Raw genomic sequence first — 16,581 nt, 5'->3', positions numbered from 1 at the left:
GTACGTCTACCGCGATCAGCGGTGCCCACGTGGTGAGCGCCGCTGATCGCGGCCGGGTGTCAGCTGATTATCACAGCTGACACCCGGCACAATGTGTCAGGGGCGGTCACGGACTGCCCCCGACACGTTAACCCCTTGCACACCGCGATCAAACATGATCGCGGTGTACCGGGGGTTAAAGGGAAGCATCGGCAGGGAGGAGGCTCCCTCCGTGCTTCCCTGAGCCCCCCCATGGCAGCGCAATGTGCAGCGCTGCTGCGGGGGGCTCCTTTCCTGCAGGCCCCCGAATCCAAGATGGCAACGGCGGCCTTCGGGGGCCTGCAGGAAGCTGGCTTCCTCAGTGCCTGCAAAGCGCAGGCATGAGGAAGCCTTCTGCAGTGCCTGTGACAGATTGCTGATCTGTCACAGTGATCTGTGATGTGACAGATCAGCGAACTGTCACAGGACAGTGATGTCCCACCTGGGACTATTTAATAAAGTAAAAAAAATAAAAAAAAGTGTTAAAATAAATTTAAAAAAATCGCCAAATAAATTAGAAAAAAAAAATATTCCCCCAAATAAATCCATTTTTTAGAAATAAAAAAAAATAAAAATAAAAGTACGCATATTAGGTATCGCCGCGTCCGTAACGACCCGCCCTATAAAACTGTCCCATTAGTTAACCCCTTTAGAGAACCCCTTAAAAAATAAAAATAAAAAACGAAGCAAAAAATAATGATTTATTATCATACTGCCAAACAAAAAGTGTAATAACGCGCGATCAAAAAGACGCATATAAATATCCATGGTACGTCATCTTGTCCCACAAAAAACGAGCTGCCACACAGCATCATTAGCGAAAAAATAAAAAAGTTATAGCTCACAGAATAAAGCGATGCAAAAATAATTATTTTTTATATAAAATAGTTTTCATTGCATAAAACCGACAAAACATAAAAAAACGACCTAAATAAGGTATCTCTGTAAGCGTACTGACCCGAAGAATAAAACCGCTTTATCAATTTTATCGCAAGCGGAACGGTGTAAATGCACCCCCCCAAAAGAAATTCATGAAACGCTGGTTTTTGTTCATTCTGCGTCCCAAAAATCAGAATAAAAAGTGATCAAAAAAGTCACGTGCCCGAAAATGGTACCAATAAAAACGTCAACACGTTCCGCAAAAAATAAGACCTCACATGACTCGGTGGGTCAAAATACGGAAAAATTAGAGCTCTCAATATGTGGTGATGCAAAAACTATTTTTACAATAAAAAGCGTCTTTTAGCGTGTGACAGCTGCCAAACATAATTACCGCCATAAATAGTAAATCAAACCCCCCGTTATCACCCCCTTAGTTAGGGAAAGACAATAAAATAAAAAAAATGTATTTATTTCCATTTTTCCATTAGGGTTAGGGTTAGGGCTAGGGTTAGGGTTAGGGCTAGGGCTAGGGTTAGGGTTAGGGCTAGGGTTAGGGCTAGGGTTAGGGCTGAGATTAGGGTTAGGGGTATGTTGGGGTTCGGGTTGGAGTTAGAATTGGGGGTTTCCACTGTTTGGGCACATCAGGGGCTCTCCAAATGCAACATGGCGTCTGATCTCAATTCCAGCCAATTCTGAGTTGAAAAAGTCAAATGGTGCTCCTTCCCTTCCAAGCTCTGCCATGCGCCCAAACAGTGTACGGCTGTATGTTATAAACTTCTGTGAAGCCCTTGGGGGTTCAAAGTTCTCACCACACATCTAGATAAGTTCTAGTTTCCAAAATGGTGTCATTTGTGGGGGGTTTCCACTGTTTTGGTACATCAGGGGTTTTCCAATCGCGACATGATGTCCGATCTCAATTCCAGCCAAAAATGTCAAATGGCGCTGCTTCCCTTCCGAGCTCTGCCATGCACCCAAATAGTGGTTTACCCCCACATGTGGGGTATCAGTGTACTCAGGACAAATTGCACAATAACTTTTAGGGTCCAGTTACCCTTGGGAAAATAAAAATTGGGGTGAAAAGATCATTTTTGTGGAAAAAATATGATTTTTTAATTGTACCGCTGTATGTTATAAACTTCTGTAAAGCCCTTGTGGGCTCAAAGTTCTCACCACATATCTAGATAAGTTCATTGGGGGGTCTAGTTTCCAAAATGGGGTCACTTGTAGGGGGTTTCCACTTTTTAGGTACATCAGGGACTCTCCAAACGTGACATGGCGTCCGATCTGAATTCCAGCCAATTTTACATTGAAAAAGTCAAACGGCGCTCCTTCCATTCTGAGCTCTGCCATGCGCCGAAACAGTCGTTCCCCCCCACATATCAGGTATCAGCGTACTCAGGACAAATTGCAAAATAAGTCCAATTTCTCCTGTTACCCTTGGTAAAATAAAAAAAATTGAACCTGAAATATTTTTTTTTGTGAAAAAAAAGTTAGATGTTCATTTTTTTTTAAATATTAAAAAAAATTCCTGTGATGCACCTAAAGGGTTAATAAACTTCTTGAATGTGGTTTTGAGCACCTTAAGGGGTGCAGTTTTTAGAATGGTGTCACTTTTGGGTATTTTCTATCATATAGACCCCTCAACGTGGCTTCAAATGTGATGTGGTCCTAAAAATAAAATGGTGTTGTAAAAATGAGAAATCTCTGGTCAACTTTTAACCCTTATAACTTCCTAACAAAAAAAAATTTTGGTTCCAAAATTGTGCTGATGTAAAGTAAACATGTGGGAAATGTTAGTTATCAAGTTTTTTGTGTGCTGTATCTCTGTGATTTAAGGGCATAAAAATTCAAAGTTGGAAAATTGCGAAATTTTCAAAATTTTCGCCAAATTTCCATTTTTCCCACAAATAAACGCAAATTATTTGAATGAAATTTTACCACTAACATGAAGTACAATATGTCACGAGAAATCAATGTCAGAATCACCGGGATCCATGGAAGCGTTCCAGAGTTATGACCTCATAAATGTACAGTGGTCAGAATTGTAAAAATTGGCCCGGTCATGAACGTGCAAACCACCCTTGGGGGTGAAGGGGTTAAAGTGGAGTAAACGTGTGACACCATTGTTCTCAGCAGCAATCTGGGAGTCAGATATGCTTGTAGGGGTCTTTCCCATGCCATTCTCCTTCCATTCAGCACTATTACCATCCATTTCAACATTTTCACTAACCTCCAGACCTCCTTGTAGGATCTGTTGGAAAAATGCTCGGATTTCCTATCGGCTCCCATTATACTCGTTGCTCAAGACGAACACCCAAGAATTAGAAATTGGTCAGTTCGAGTAACGAGCATCCGAGCAAGTAAGCACTCGCTCATCTATAGTATACATGTAAGAGCTTCATGTGCTGTAATATAACGTACACAGGGATATATGCACACTTAGCAGAAAATAATAATGTCTTTATTAATTCACAAGATAAAAATGTTCAAAATAGCATACTGTAACATGAAGCAAACGCATATAAAATAGTATAAAATATCCAGTCAGTCACATATTTATATATTGACCTGACCTCAGCCGCTCCTCAAAGATCATCTGCTAAAGTATTCGCTACACACAAGTCTCCATAGAAAAAACACACACAACCAAACTCTGCAAAATAAATGGACTGAGTTTTCACTGGTGCAGACTAACTGGGATCATAAATTAATTAATTATTTGGGATTAAATAGTAAAAAAAATAATTTTTACCTTTTTTGGCTATTTTTTTACAGTGTTCATTTAACACTTATAAAATAAATATAAAAAATACTTAGACACATGATTCAGTATAATTATGGTGATACAAATTTGAATAGTTTTTTTTATTTAAGTGATAAAAAAAATCAGGAGTTTGTAAAAAAGATTAAAATTTGATTTCTGTAGCCATTTTCCATAAGATTTTAATTTTTTGGTTGATGGAGATATGAGAGGGACCAGGTTTGATTTTTGTGTGTTGCCAAAAAACTGCATTTTACAACTGGATTTTTTTTTAACCCCTTTGCGACATCGGGCGTTATAGTATTCAGATGTCGGATTCCCTTTATTTGGTGCGCTGAGCCCGCACCTTTCCGAGTACTTGTCAGCTGAAATATACCACCACAGCCATCAATCTCTGACAGTGGCATTTAATTCACGGAAGTGTGTCGGAAATCCCGCTCTTCGGTAACCCCATCACATGATCACGGGTCACCGATGAGTCAGCATGACAACCAGAGGTCTCCAGCAGATCTTTATGGTTGTCGTTGCCAGATTGCTATGAGCGCTGCCCGGTGGTCAGTGCTCATATCAACTGAAAATTTCTGCTACACACAGGTAATCTGATCATCGCCTGTATGTAGCAGAGCAGATCAAAGTATTGAAGCATACAAAAAGTAAAAGAAAAGCGTTTTTAAAAATATTAAAAAATAAAAAATATAAAAGTTTAAATCACGCCCCTTTCGACCCATTCAAAATGAAACAATAAAAAAGCAAATATACATATAATTGGTATCGCCGCTTTCAGAATCGCTCAATCAATATAAAAAAAATGAATCCGATCGCTAAACAGCGTAACGATAAAAAAGTAAAAAACGCCAGAATTTCATTTTTTTTTTGGTTGCCGCAACATTGCATTAAAATGTAATAACAGGTGATCAAAAGATCGTAAATATACCAAAATGGTATCATTAAAAGCATCGGCTCGGCATGCAAAAAAAATAAGCCCTCACTCAGCCCCAGATCATGAAAAACGGAGACGCTATGGGTATCGGAAAATGGTGCAATTTTTTTATTTTTTTATTTTAACAAACTTTTGATTTTTTTTTACACCACTTAAATAAAATAGAACCTATACCTGCTTGGTGTCTATGAACTCGTAATGACCTGGAAAATCATAATGACAGGTCAGTTTTAGTGAACATGGTAAAAGTAAAACCCCAAAACAACTGTGGAATTGAAAATTTTTTGCAATTTCACAGCTCTTGAATTTTTTTTCCTGTTTCTAGCACATAATATGTTAAAACCAATGGTGTCATTCAAAAGTACAACTCGCCATGCAAAAAAAAACAAGCCCTCATATGGCCATTTTGACTGAAAAATAAAAAAGTTATGGCTCTGGGAAGAAGGACAGCAAAAAACGAAACCGGAAAAACAAAAGTACTTTTGTTCATTAAGGGGTTAAAGGTGTTTATAGTATGAGTTAATTAATTTTATGTTTTGATACACCAGACTTTTAGGGAGGCGACAATACAAGATATGTTTGTCTTTTGTGCTTAAAGAGCAAACATCAAAACATAAGAATAGTTCTTGTTGGGTGGGTCAAATTCATATCCACCTCAAGGAAATCTGAAAGAAAAAAATAGAGAAATGGAATAAAAGTTACATAATCTATATAAAAACTAACCTCACCAAAGAAGGGCAAGGACAAAACAAATGTTTTCTTAAAGGAAAACCCTTTCTACAAATAAGCCATGTGTTGATCTATTTCTACTATATCTTGAGGAAGAAATATGGTCAAAAATCATATTTGAATGATCCCAGTATTGTGCCAGTACAACAGTTTACGTCCAAGGCTTAGTGCACTGCGGTACTCAAAACAGCCGGCCATAACAGGTTTAGGGGTGTGAGTCTTCATTTGTACAAGCTGGGCACAACATGTTGGCCACAAATTGTTTAAATTAGTTTTCACTTTGACTATATGTTGTGCATTAGTTTGTGACAAAAAACATCTATGGGGTCAAAAAGCCCATTGCTCCCTTTAATAAATATTTTATTACAGTAGTTTCTTGGCATATTTCACTACATAAGACATAACATTTACAGTGTCAATAACATTTTCAGATGGTTCACTTCTGGAAAACACCTGCAGGGTCAAAATACTTGCCATTCCTCTTCATAAATCCATTGAGAGTAGACATGAGCAGATCTTTTGAAATTTAAATTCATCGGCTTCATCCTTCCAAATTCCTCTCCCCCAAATGAGATTTGCGGCAACTAAATTCATGAAAGTCTCAATACTAAAGAACTTGTAATTGCTCGAAAAATACATATGGTGGAGAGGAGAAAGAGAAACCTGCTCACATTCTAATGAAAGCATATACTGTAGTCAGAAAAGAGAAACTTAAGCCCCCATCTCACATAGTGAGATCGCCAGCGAGATCGCTGTTGCGTCACCGATTTTGTGACGCAACAGCGATCTTGCTTGCAATCTCGCTACGTGTGACACATAGCGGCGATTGGGCCCCTGCTGGGATGTTGCTGATCGTTTTCGAATGTCCTGGGCCATTTTTTGATCTCTGGTGTCCCGCTGGCCAGCATGCATTGCTGTGTTTGACAGGGACAACGACGAACGACCTCAATACTACAGGTCTGAGAGACAGAGTCCCAACCACCGTCGTATCGTTCTGTATCATTGCTGCGTCGCTGTTGAGATCTGACTGTTTGACATCTCACCAGCGACCTACTAGGTCGCATCGCTGTCGGGATCGCAGGTGCGTTGCCAAGTGTGACAGTACCCTAACACAGTGACTGTAGAGATTGAAAACGACTCTACTGTACAAATTGTGATCCACTGGAAACTACTGATCTGTGATGACCAAGATACTGACCACCACTGTACAATGTATGAAAATCCACTTGATGTCATAGCTGCAGGGCATTATGGGGGTCCCGAGCGACAACACAAACTGACCTTAGCCCAATCACTGATGCTTTAGCAGCTTAGGAATTGTTGCTGGACAATATCAATCTGCTCATCTCTACTTGAGGGGTATAGTTTTGAAAGTTGGGTAATTTCCTGTGTTTTTTTTTCATATTTCACCACAGAGCATCTGAGGTCCTATGTTGTGTAAATTGCTAAATTAGGCCTCAAGTGTGTATGGTGTTCTTTTAAATTATGTCCTGGCAAAAAATTTGGCCATACATAGTGTGTTTCTTAAAACAGCAAAATAATTACAGACCTGCTTTTTAGATGGGCTGTCAGGTCTAAAATGAAGTCTGCAGTCACAGTGTGCGCGCTGGGAGGATTCACAAGTCTGCAGTCACACAAGTGACTGCAGACTTTTCATTTTAGACCAGCCAACCCCTTTAACAGTGATACAAGATCTATGAGAAAGGAATGGCATGCCTATGGAAAATCGCAATTTTCACTTTACACCATGTGAAAAATAGCTGTGGGTTAAAAATAGACACTACACCCATAGTTGACTGTTTTTTAAAGAGTGCAGTTTCCCATTTGGGATCACTTTTTGGTAAGTAACATCGTACTTCTAAACCATTCCATCAAATTCTCTAAAAGCAAAACAATGCTCCTTCTGAGCCCTGTCATGTGGACAAATAACAGTTTATGACCACATGCGGGGTACTTAGGCTATAGGCTAAAACTACAAATCACTAGGAAAATTTATTTTATTTCCATGGCCCAATTGCAATAAACTTTATGAATCAACTATGGGGTCAAAATACTATATGTTATATTTTGTCTATCACAGTCTTTGCAAAATCTAAACTGGTGTCTAGGAAAGGTACAAATACAAGAGAGACCCCAAAATCCACAAGGTGCTCCGTTAATTCTGGGATTCGTGTTTTTGTCAAGTTGCATTCTATGGTGTCATTTGAAATGCTCTTACAATTGTAGAATCAAGGTAAACATTATTGAGTTATGTTTCTCAGCTGATACTTGCAGTGTTAAAGGGAATCTGTCACCTCATTTTTGGCCCATAAGATTAGGCCACCGCCATCAGGGGCTTATCTATAGCATTCTGTAATGCTGTAGATAAGCCCCCCGATGTAACCTGAAAGAGAAGAAAAACAAGTTATATTATACTCACCGGGGGTCCGGTCTGATGGGTGTCGCAGTCAGGTTTCGCGCCTCCCATCTTCTGGCAATGACATCCTGCTTCTTACTTCTGCCACGGCTCCTGCGCAGGTGTACTTTATCTGCCCTGTTGAGGACAGAGCAGAGTACTGCAGTGTGCAGGCGCCGGGAAAGGACAGAGAAGTCCGGCGCCTGCGCACTACAGTACATTACTCTGCCCTCAACAGGGCAGATAAAGTATGCCTGCACAGGAGCCGCGGTAGAAGTAAGAAGGAGGACATCATCGCTAGAAGATGGGAGGCACCGGACCGGACCGCGACACCCACTGCACCGGACCACGGCCCCCGGAGAGTATAATCTATCTCGTCTTTCTTCTTGTTCAGGTTACATTGGGGGCTTATCTACAGCATTACAGAATGCTGTACATAAGCCCCTGATGGTGGTTGCTGCAGCTTATAGGCCAAAAATTAGGTGACAGATTCCCTTTAAAAGAAAACAAGAATTAACATGAAATATCTGTAAGAAAAAGTGGCACTTTTAAACTTCATCTGCCCATTTATTTAATTCCTATAGATCTTCTGAAGAGCTAACACATTTCCTTAGTGCTTTTTTTAATACATTTAGGGGAGTAGGATTGTAGTTTATAAAATTGCATAATTTTTGAGGTGTCAATGACATAAAGGCACCTTGATTAGTTCCTAAAACAAAAGTTTTTGAAAATTTTAAGACTTGCAACTTATTTAACAAACTGTCTTAAATAATAATCTGGATCCAGTTGGATAAAAACATAGGTGGGCTGCGCTGCTGGAGTAAATCAATTCATCAGAAATGATGATGAGAATAAGGGTTTTTAATTCACTTTCATTTTTATTTTAACATGTTTCAATGCAGTAATGGGGTCTTTATCAAGCGAAAAAAAAAAACAAATATGCAAAACATGACAACAGATGGGTGTTTAAAGGCCCAAAATGGATGCCAATTATATACTCATCACCCACATGAATACTTAAACCAATAGGGAAATTGGGAAAGGAAGGGAAGTTTAACTGGAAATTTAGAATTAATTAAAGTTACAGGAAAAAAGGAGACCATACTTATTGATTATGATAAAATGTAAATATAGGACAACGAGTCGAAAAGTATTATGGAACGAAGGATAAGAACCCAAGATGGGCCAGTGAATAGAAGCCAGAAAGAGAACATTTAACTAAGAAGTTACCTAGGCAGATGAGGGAAAGGTGATACAGAAAAGGGAACTAACATATAAATGATAAAATATAAATAGATGAATAAAGTACAAAGTGTTTAATCCCATTTCTCCTGCGCTCATCTTTTTACTACTCTCTTTCAGATGCCATGATGAGCCCATGAATAAAAACTGGAAAGAGGACATTACACTGAAGACCCACCTAGGCAGATGAGGGAAAAGTACCGTATTTTTCAGATTATAAGACGCACTGGACCATAAGACGCACCCCAAATTTTCAGAAGCAAAATGCAGGGAAAGAATTAATGCATCAATTGGGGGTCTGTCTTACAGTCCTGAATTCAGCTTTCCCTGGGGGGATCGGCAGCGCGCTGGTGGAGCGGAGTCACAGGGGCTGTTTGGTGGTCCGGCGATGATATGACCCATACTGGTGCGCAAGTTTGGCGGTGCTCGGTGGTGTGGGGGCTCCACCGACATTTTGTGAAAGCCCAGAGCCCCTGCACATCCATTGCTGTGATGCGATGGTCTCCGGTAAATCCCAACCCAGTCTGGTGCTGCAGGTTTGGCGGTGGTCGGTGGTGCGGGGGCACCAGCGACATCTTGTGAATGCCTGGAGGCCCGGCACTTCCATTGTCTTGATGCTGTGGCCTCCGGGAAAATGGTCACCGGAGGTGGTACATGCGCAGATTGAGATCTCCCCCTCGAGATCTTGTTGCCGAGATCTCAAATTGCATATGCGCCGACTCCGGCAGCCATTTTTTCAGAGGCCACAGCATCGAGGCAATAGAAGTGCGGGGCCTTTGGGCTTTCAAAAAATATCGCCAGAGCACCCGCACCACAGAGCACCGCTGAAACTGTCGAACCTGCTGCACCAGGCTGGGATGGGAGTGAGATCACTGCCCTGCAGCGTCTGACCACCGGAAGAATCGCCCGACTCCTGCTGCCACCACGCTAACTGTAAGTACATTCTGACTATAAGGTGCACCACTGTTTTCCCCCCCAAATTTTTTGGGGAAAAAGTGCGTCTTATAGTTAAAAAAATACGGTAATTCTGAAAAGAGAACTATACATACAGTATAATGATAAAATATAAATTGATGAAAAACGTCCAAAAGTGTTGAAGAGAAAGGAGTGAAATGATTGGAGTTTGGAGTACGGGAGAAACACGTTTAGCCCACCAAGTGTTCATCTAACTGGATCCAATATCTTTTGGAGGATTTCTCCACCAGACATGGGACAGCGTCAGCTGCTTTTCTTCATGCCTACATGGTCACAACTCTTCCAGGTGAGCATAACCAGTGCCCTCCTACTCTCCCTCCATAGGGTATAACCCTTTTGTGTGCTCTGTTATCCACTTTTAGATTTAAATAATAATCTGACATTTAAAAGTTGATGCCAATGTAAAGCTGACAGATTCAAAATATGAATTAACCATTTTGCTAGGTATAATTGTTTCAAGAGCAGAAAAACTACGGCCCTGATTTATTAAAGGGGTTTTCCCACGAACAAAGTTAATATTAATCATCACTTTAATCAATAGACCTTTGATTAATAAAAATACGTTCCACAATTGGATATGTTATAACAAAATGTTCTTGTACTGAGATAATCCTATAAATGTGCCCATGCTGTGTACTGTGTAATGGCTGTGTCTGACTGTACAAGAGCTTAGTCTGATCATACCACATTTCCTGGGAAGGGAAGGAGGGAAAAGAGTCCACAGATATTCCAGCATGGGATCAGACCTGATTATTTCTTTGAGGAAAAACATTAATTAAATACAGGCAGGGAAATGTTTTCCTCACAAGAAGAATCAGCTAAGATCTCCAGCTATTCTGTCTGTATATTCTTTTGCTTCCCCTCCTGCCCAGGAGCTGTGGTATGATCAGACCATGTTTCTAAACGGTCAGACACAGTTATAACACAGAACACAGCAGGGGCACATATATGATATCTCAGCACAGGAACATTTTTTTAACACAACCAATTGAGTAACTTATTATTTCAAGATCTCTTAATTAACATGTACTTTGCTCCTGGGAAAACCCTTTTAAGACCAGCAATGTTTATTACTTTCTAGATGAGGGTCATGTTGGAATCAGACACTTCTAATTCATTAAGAAGCCCCCACCTCATTTGGCATTTAGGCATACCTTTCTTGCATAAGGCGCACCACAGCCTAACATGAATGAGATAAGTGTCACCTCCCCGCCGCCCGCGTCCCATCCTTCTCACCGGGCCACCGCTCCCCGGCGCATTCCCGTCAGTGCTTCTGCTCCTCTGGCGCTGCTTGCGGCCTCTCGGGCACGCACTCCCCGTGGCTCCCGACGGGAGCGCGCACTGCCCCTCTGAACCGTCGCCTCTCTTGCTGGTAGGAGGTCCCTGACCCGGAAGCCCTCCCCACTCTCCTACATCAGGCCGTCGCTCCCTAGTGATGTTGCCTGATCGTCATTGGTACTACTCCTCGTGACTCTGGCCCCACGCTTGCTGGCGTCCTCTCCTGACTCCTCTGTTTGGCGCCTGGCTAACTTCTCCCAGCGCTGTTACCTTCTATCTCCTGTGTTTGCAGTGTTCCGTCCTACCCAGGTCCAGTCTCCTGTGTTCCTACCATCCTGCCTTGGTCCAGTCTCCTGTGTTCCTGCCGTCCTGCCTTGGTCCAGTCTGCTGTGTTCCTACCGTCCTGCCTTGGTCCAGTCTCATGTGTTCCTGCCATCCTGCCTTGGTCCAGTCTCCTGTGTTCCTGCCATTCTACCCTGGTCCAGTCTGCTGTGTTCCTACCGTCCTACTCAGGTCCAGTCTGCTGTGTTCCTACCGTCCTACCCGGGTCCAGTCTCCAGTGTTCCCGCCGTGCTACCCCGGTCCAGTATCCGGTCACCTGGCCGTTCTACCCTGTGTCTTCGGCTGTCCAGGTACCAGCTGCCGCGGTAATAGTCTTCCCTGGGCCTGTCCCTAACACTCCCTGTATAGGGGGTGGTCCACCTGGTCCACTCGCCCAGGGGAGGTTCGTTGCCGTGGTCCAGTGGGTTCACCCTCGGGCACCCTAACAGTACGATCAGGCCATGAATCCCGCTGGTACCTCAGCAGCCACCCAGAAGGAGCTGGCGACCCTCCAAGACAATCAGGCCCGGATCATGACCTTCCTAAAATCCATGGAGTCCCGGTTATCAGCCCTACAGCCCTCAGATTCCTGAAGTGCGTCGCAGCTGGCCAGTCTCCAGCAGGAGCTCGCCCAGCAACGCGATACCCAGGGTCATATTTTAAACTATATGGCTTCGGTGGATAACCGACTCATTGCGCTCCAGTCTGCTGCGGCTGTCCCTGCTCCGGCCCCGTCTCCACATCCAGCCCCCCCCGGTTAGCTAAGCCTCCGCGGTATGGTGGTGACCCCCGATTATGCAGGGGGTTCCTCAATCAGTGCCAATTGCACTTCAAATTGCTGCCTCACCAATATCCTACGGACCGTGCCAAGGTGGCCTTTCTCGTATCCCACTTGGAGGGTGAGGCTTTGGTCTGGGTGAACCCTCTCTGGGAGCGGGATGACCCGGTGGTCTCCCAGCTCTCCACGTTCCTCGAGACCTTTCGCAGGGTCTTTGAAGAACCTGGACGCTTGGCCTCAACTACGGAGTCCCTTTTCAATCTTCGCCAGGGTACTCTTTCTGTAGGGCAATATGCTATCCAGTTTCGCACCCTGTCCTCGGAGCTCGGCTGGAACAATGAGGCGTTGGTGGGAGCATTCTGGTGCGGCCTATCCCCTCGCATTAAGGATGAGCTAGCGGGTCGCGACACTCCCACGACCCTGGAGGATCTCATTTCCTTGGCAACGCGCATTGACTTGCGCTTCCAGGAGCGCTCCCGCGAGCCTGCCAGGGAGAGAAGATTCCCCCGCGTTTCCCTAACTACCCGCAGTCCTTCCGTTCCGCGGTTGGCCTCTACCTCCGCTGCCTTGGCTTCGGAACCCATGCAGGTAGATCGTCTCAAACCAGCAGAGCAACGTCGCCAGGAGAGGTTCGACAAAGGTCTCTGTCTCTACTGCGGCAGCTCTTCCCATCTTCTGCGCTCATGTCCCGTGAGGCCGGGAAACGGCTCCGCCTAGGACAGGTAAGAGAGGCCCTCCTAGGTGTTAGAGATACCTCTCCACCCTTGACTCTATCTGTCTTACTCCATCTGGGTACCTCCCGCATGTCCGCTCTGGCTTACATTGATTCGGGAGCTGCCGGGAACTTCATCCAGCTCGAGGCGGTCGAAAAGTTGCGGATACCTGTCAGATCCTTGGCGTCTCCTCAGCAGTTAGCTTCTGTCGACGGTGCTCCCCTGCGGGAGGCCGTAACATTGGTCACCGAAGAAGTGGAGTTACAAGTCGGAGCTCTACATCGGGAGAAGATTACCTTCCTGGTATTGCCCTCGCTCTCTCACACGTTACTCTTAGGCCTCCCATGGTTAAGGACCCATGAACCCGTTCTTGATTGGTGATCCGGAGACATCCTTCGGTGGGGTCAGTCGTGCCACTCTTCGTGCCTCTTCCAGTTCTGCCCATCAAGTCTCCTAGAACTCCAGTGGTCCCCGTGGGCTTGCCTTCTGCCTATTGGTCCTTCGCTGACATCTTCAACAAGAAGGGTGCCGAATGCCTGCCACCCCCATCGTTCCTATGACTGCTCCATCAACCTCGTTCCGGGCTCTTCTCCACCCCGGGGCCGAATTTATCCGTTGAACCCTCTGGAGACTCAAGCCATGTCCGAGTACGTCCAGGAGGCCCTGGATAAAGGCTTTATTCGGAAGTCTACTTCACCCGCAGGTGTGGGCTTCTTTTTTGTGAAGAAAAAGGATGGGACTCTTCGTCCGTGCATCGACTACAGGGGCCTGAATAACATCACTATCAAGAACAAGTACCCGCTTCCTCTCATTCCTGAGCTGTTTGATCGGTTGCGGGGGGCACGAATTTTCACCAAACTAGACCTGTGTGGGGCCTACAATCTTATCCGCATTCGCCCTGGTGACGAATGAAAGACTGCGTTCAACACCAGGGACGGTCACTATGAATATTTGGTCATGCCCTTCGGCCTCTGTAACGCTCCCGCAGTGTTCCAAGAATTCGTGAATGACATTTTCCGAGACCTCCTTTACTCTTGTGTGGTGGTATATCTGGACGATATTCTTGTCTTTTCCTCGGATCTGGCGGCCCATAGGAGTGTTCGTCTGGTTCTCTCTCGCCTACGGGAGAATCATCTTTATGCAAAACTGGAGAAATGCTCCTTTGAACAGACCTCTCTTCCGTTCCTGGGGTACATTGTTTCAGATTCCGGCCTGAGCATGGATCCACAGAAGGTGTCAGCCGTACTCAACTGGCCACAACCGCATGGAGTCAAGGCAATCCAACGATTCCTGGGTTTTGCCAACTACTACCGGCAATTCATCCCCCATTTTTCTTCCTTGACCGCTCCCATCTCCTCTCTGATTCGTAAGGGGGCCAACCCTCACGTCTGGTCGGCCGAGGCCGAGGAGTCCTTCTTAGCCCTAAAGCGAGCCTTTGCTTCTGATCCAGTCCTTCACCGCCCAGAGACTAACAAACCTTTCATTTTGGAGGTGGACGCCTCTGCCATCGGCGTCGGAGCCATCCTCTCTCAGAGATCCCCCTCCGGGCTTCTAGTCACCTGTGGCTTCTTCTCGAAAACGTTTTCTGCTCCCGAACGGAACTACTCTATCGGTGACAGGGAGCTTCTGGCCATTAAGATGGCATTGCAGGAATGGCGTTACCTTTTGGAGGGTGCAATGCATCCTTTTAAAGTCTACACGGACCATAAAAATCTGGCTTACATCCGATCGGCACAGAGACTTAACCCACGACAGGCAAGATGGTCCTTGTTTTTCGCCCATTTCGATTTTGAACTGCACTTCTGCCCGGGTAGGAAGAACCTTAAGGCTGATGCATTGTCCAGATCCTTTCTTGCCGTCGACACTGAGGAGGCCCCTGCGCACATCCTGGATCCCTCCAAGATCATCACGGTGGCTCCTCTCACTCTGTCTAACCTGCCACTGGGTAAGACCTTCGTTCCAGTAACCAACAGGAGACGAGTCTTGCATTGCGGTCACTCTTCTAAGATTGCAGGCCATGTGGGGTTGAAAAAGACTCTTCTTCTGGTCTCGCGCTACTATTGGTGGCCTACTCTTCTCCAGGATGTTCGTAACTTTTTAGCCTCGTGTCCATCCTGTGCCAAAACCAAGGTCCCCAGGCAATTACCTTCTGGTCTTCTGCACCCGCTACCAGTCCCTTCGGCTCCCTGGCAGCACATTGCCATGGATTTCATCACTGACCTGCCTCGTTCCTCTGGATATACGGTCATCTTAGAGACAGGTTCTCCAAGATGGCTCATTTCGTTCCTCTGTCTGGATTACCCTCGGCTCCCGAATTGGCGAAGATTTTTGTCCACCATATTTTTCGTCTCCACGGGCTTCCTCAACGTATTGTCTCTGATAGAGGAGTCCAGTTCACCTCCCGATTTTGGAGAGCGATCTGCAAGTTTATGGACGTCTCACTGGATTTCTCCTCTGCATATCACCCTCAAACTAACGGTCAAGCAGAGCGTACCAACCAAATTTTGGTCAATTTCCTCCGTCACTTTTCCAACGCTCACCAGAACGACTGGTCGAACTTGCTCCCTTGGGCCGAATTTGCATACAACAACCATGCTAACGAATCTTCAGCCAAATCTCCCTTCTTTATTGTCTATGGTCTACATCCAGGCGTACCGCTACCGGTTCCTCCTGTCTCGGGTGTGCCGGCCGCTGATCTTCTGTCTGGGGAGTTCTCCAGGATCTGGCAGGAGACCAAAACCGCCCTCGAACAAGCTCAGGTTAAGATGAAGAAACATGCAGACAAGAGGCGCTTGGATCCACCTCTCTACCATCCTGGCGATAGAGTGTGGTTATCCTCTAGGTTCATCTGCCTTAGGCTCCCTTCACACAAATTGGGTCCTCGGTTTATTGGACCCTTCGAGGTCCTGTCCCGCATCAACGATGTCTCTTACAAGTTAAAGCTCCCTGCCTCGCTTCGCATCCCCAATTTGTTTCATGTTTCTCTTCTGAAACCTGTGGTCCTCAACCAGTTCCATGCCTCTACCACCCGCACTCCACAGCCTGTTTCCGCCGATGATGTCTTTGAGGTTAAAGACATTCTCGCCATGAAGAGGCTTAGGGGAAAAAACGTTTTCTTGGTCGATTGGAAGGGTTTCGGCCCTGAAGAGAGATCTTGAGAACCCCGGGAGAACATTCAGGCTCCCCGGATTTTGGCAAGATTTCTTTCCAACCTTGGGAGGGGGGCGCGTAGGGGGGGGGTACTGTCACCTCACCGCCGCCCGTGTCCCATCCTTCTCACCGGGCCACCGCTCCCCGGCGCATTCCCGTCGGTGCTTCTGCTCCTCTGGCGCCGCTTGCGGCCTCCCGGGCACGCGATCCTCGTGGCTCCCGATGGGCGTGCGCACTGCCCCTCTGAACCGTCGCCTCTCTTGCTGGTAGGAGGTCCCTGACCCGGAAGCCCTCCCCACTCTCCTAAATCAGGCCGTCGCTCCCTAGTGACGTTGCCTGATCGTCATTGGTACTACTCCTCGTGACTCTGGCCCCACGCTTGCTGGCATCCTCTCCTGA

The 16,581-nt window shown here is 45.4% G+C and overlaps 1 protein-coding gene across 1 annotated transcript in view; it reads right to left on the bottom strand.

Annotated features, from left to right (window-relative positions):
• Positions 1-3,339: 3,339 nt before the first annotated feature.
• Positions 3,340-16,581, bottom strand: part of LOC141056741 (putative methyltransferase DDB_G0268948) — a 65,030-nt gene continuing 51,788 nt past the window's right edge. Inside the window, exon 7 of the mRNA XM_073553192.1 lies at positions 3,340-5,266. The gene's annotated coding sequence lies outside the window, so the exon portion shown is untranslated. The remainder of the gene's footprint in view (positions 5,267-16,581) is intronic.

This window comes from Dendrobates tinctorius, unplaced genomic scaffold (genome assembly GCF_039654945.1).
Source record: "Dendrobates tinctorius isolate UK_male_01 unplaced genomic scaffold, ASM3965494v1 ptg000199l, whole genome shotgun sequence".
Taxonomy (NCBI): domain Eukaryota; kingdom Metazoa; phylum Chordata; class Amphibia; order Anura; family Dendrobatidae; genus Dendrobates; species Dendrobates tinctorius.
Note: the sequence above shows the minus strand (reverse complement) of the source record. Positions and strands in the feature narration are given on the sequence as shown.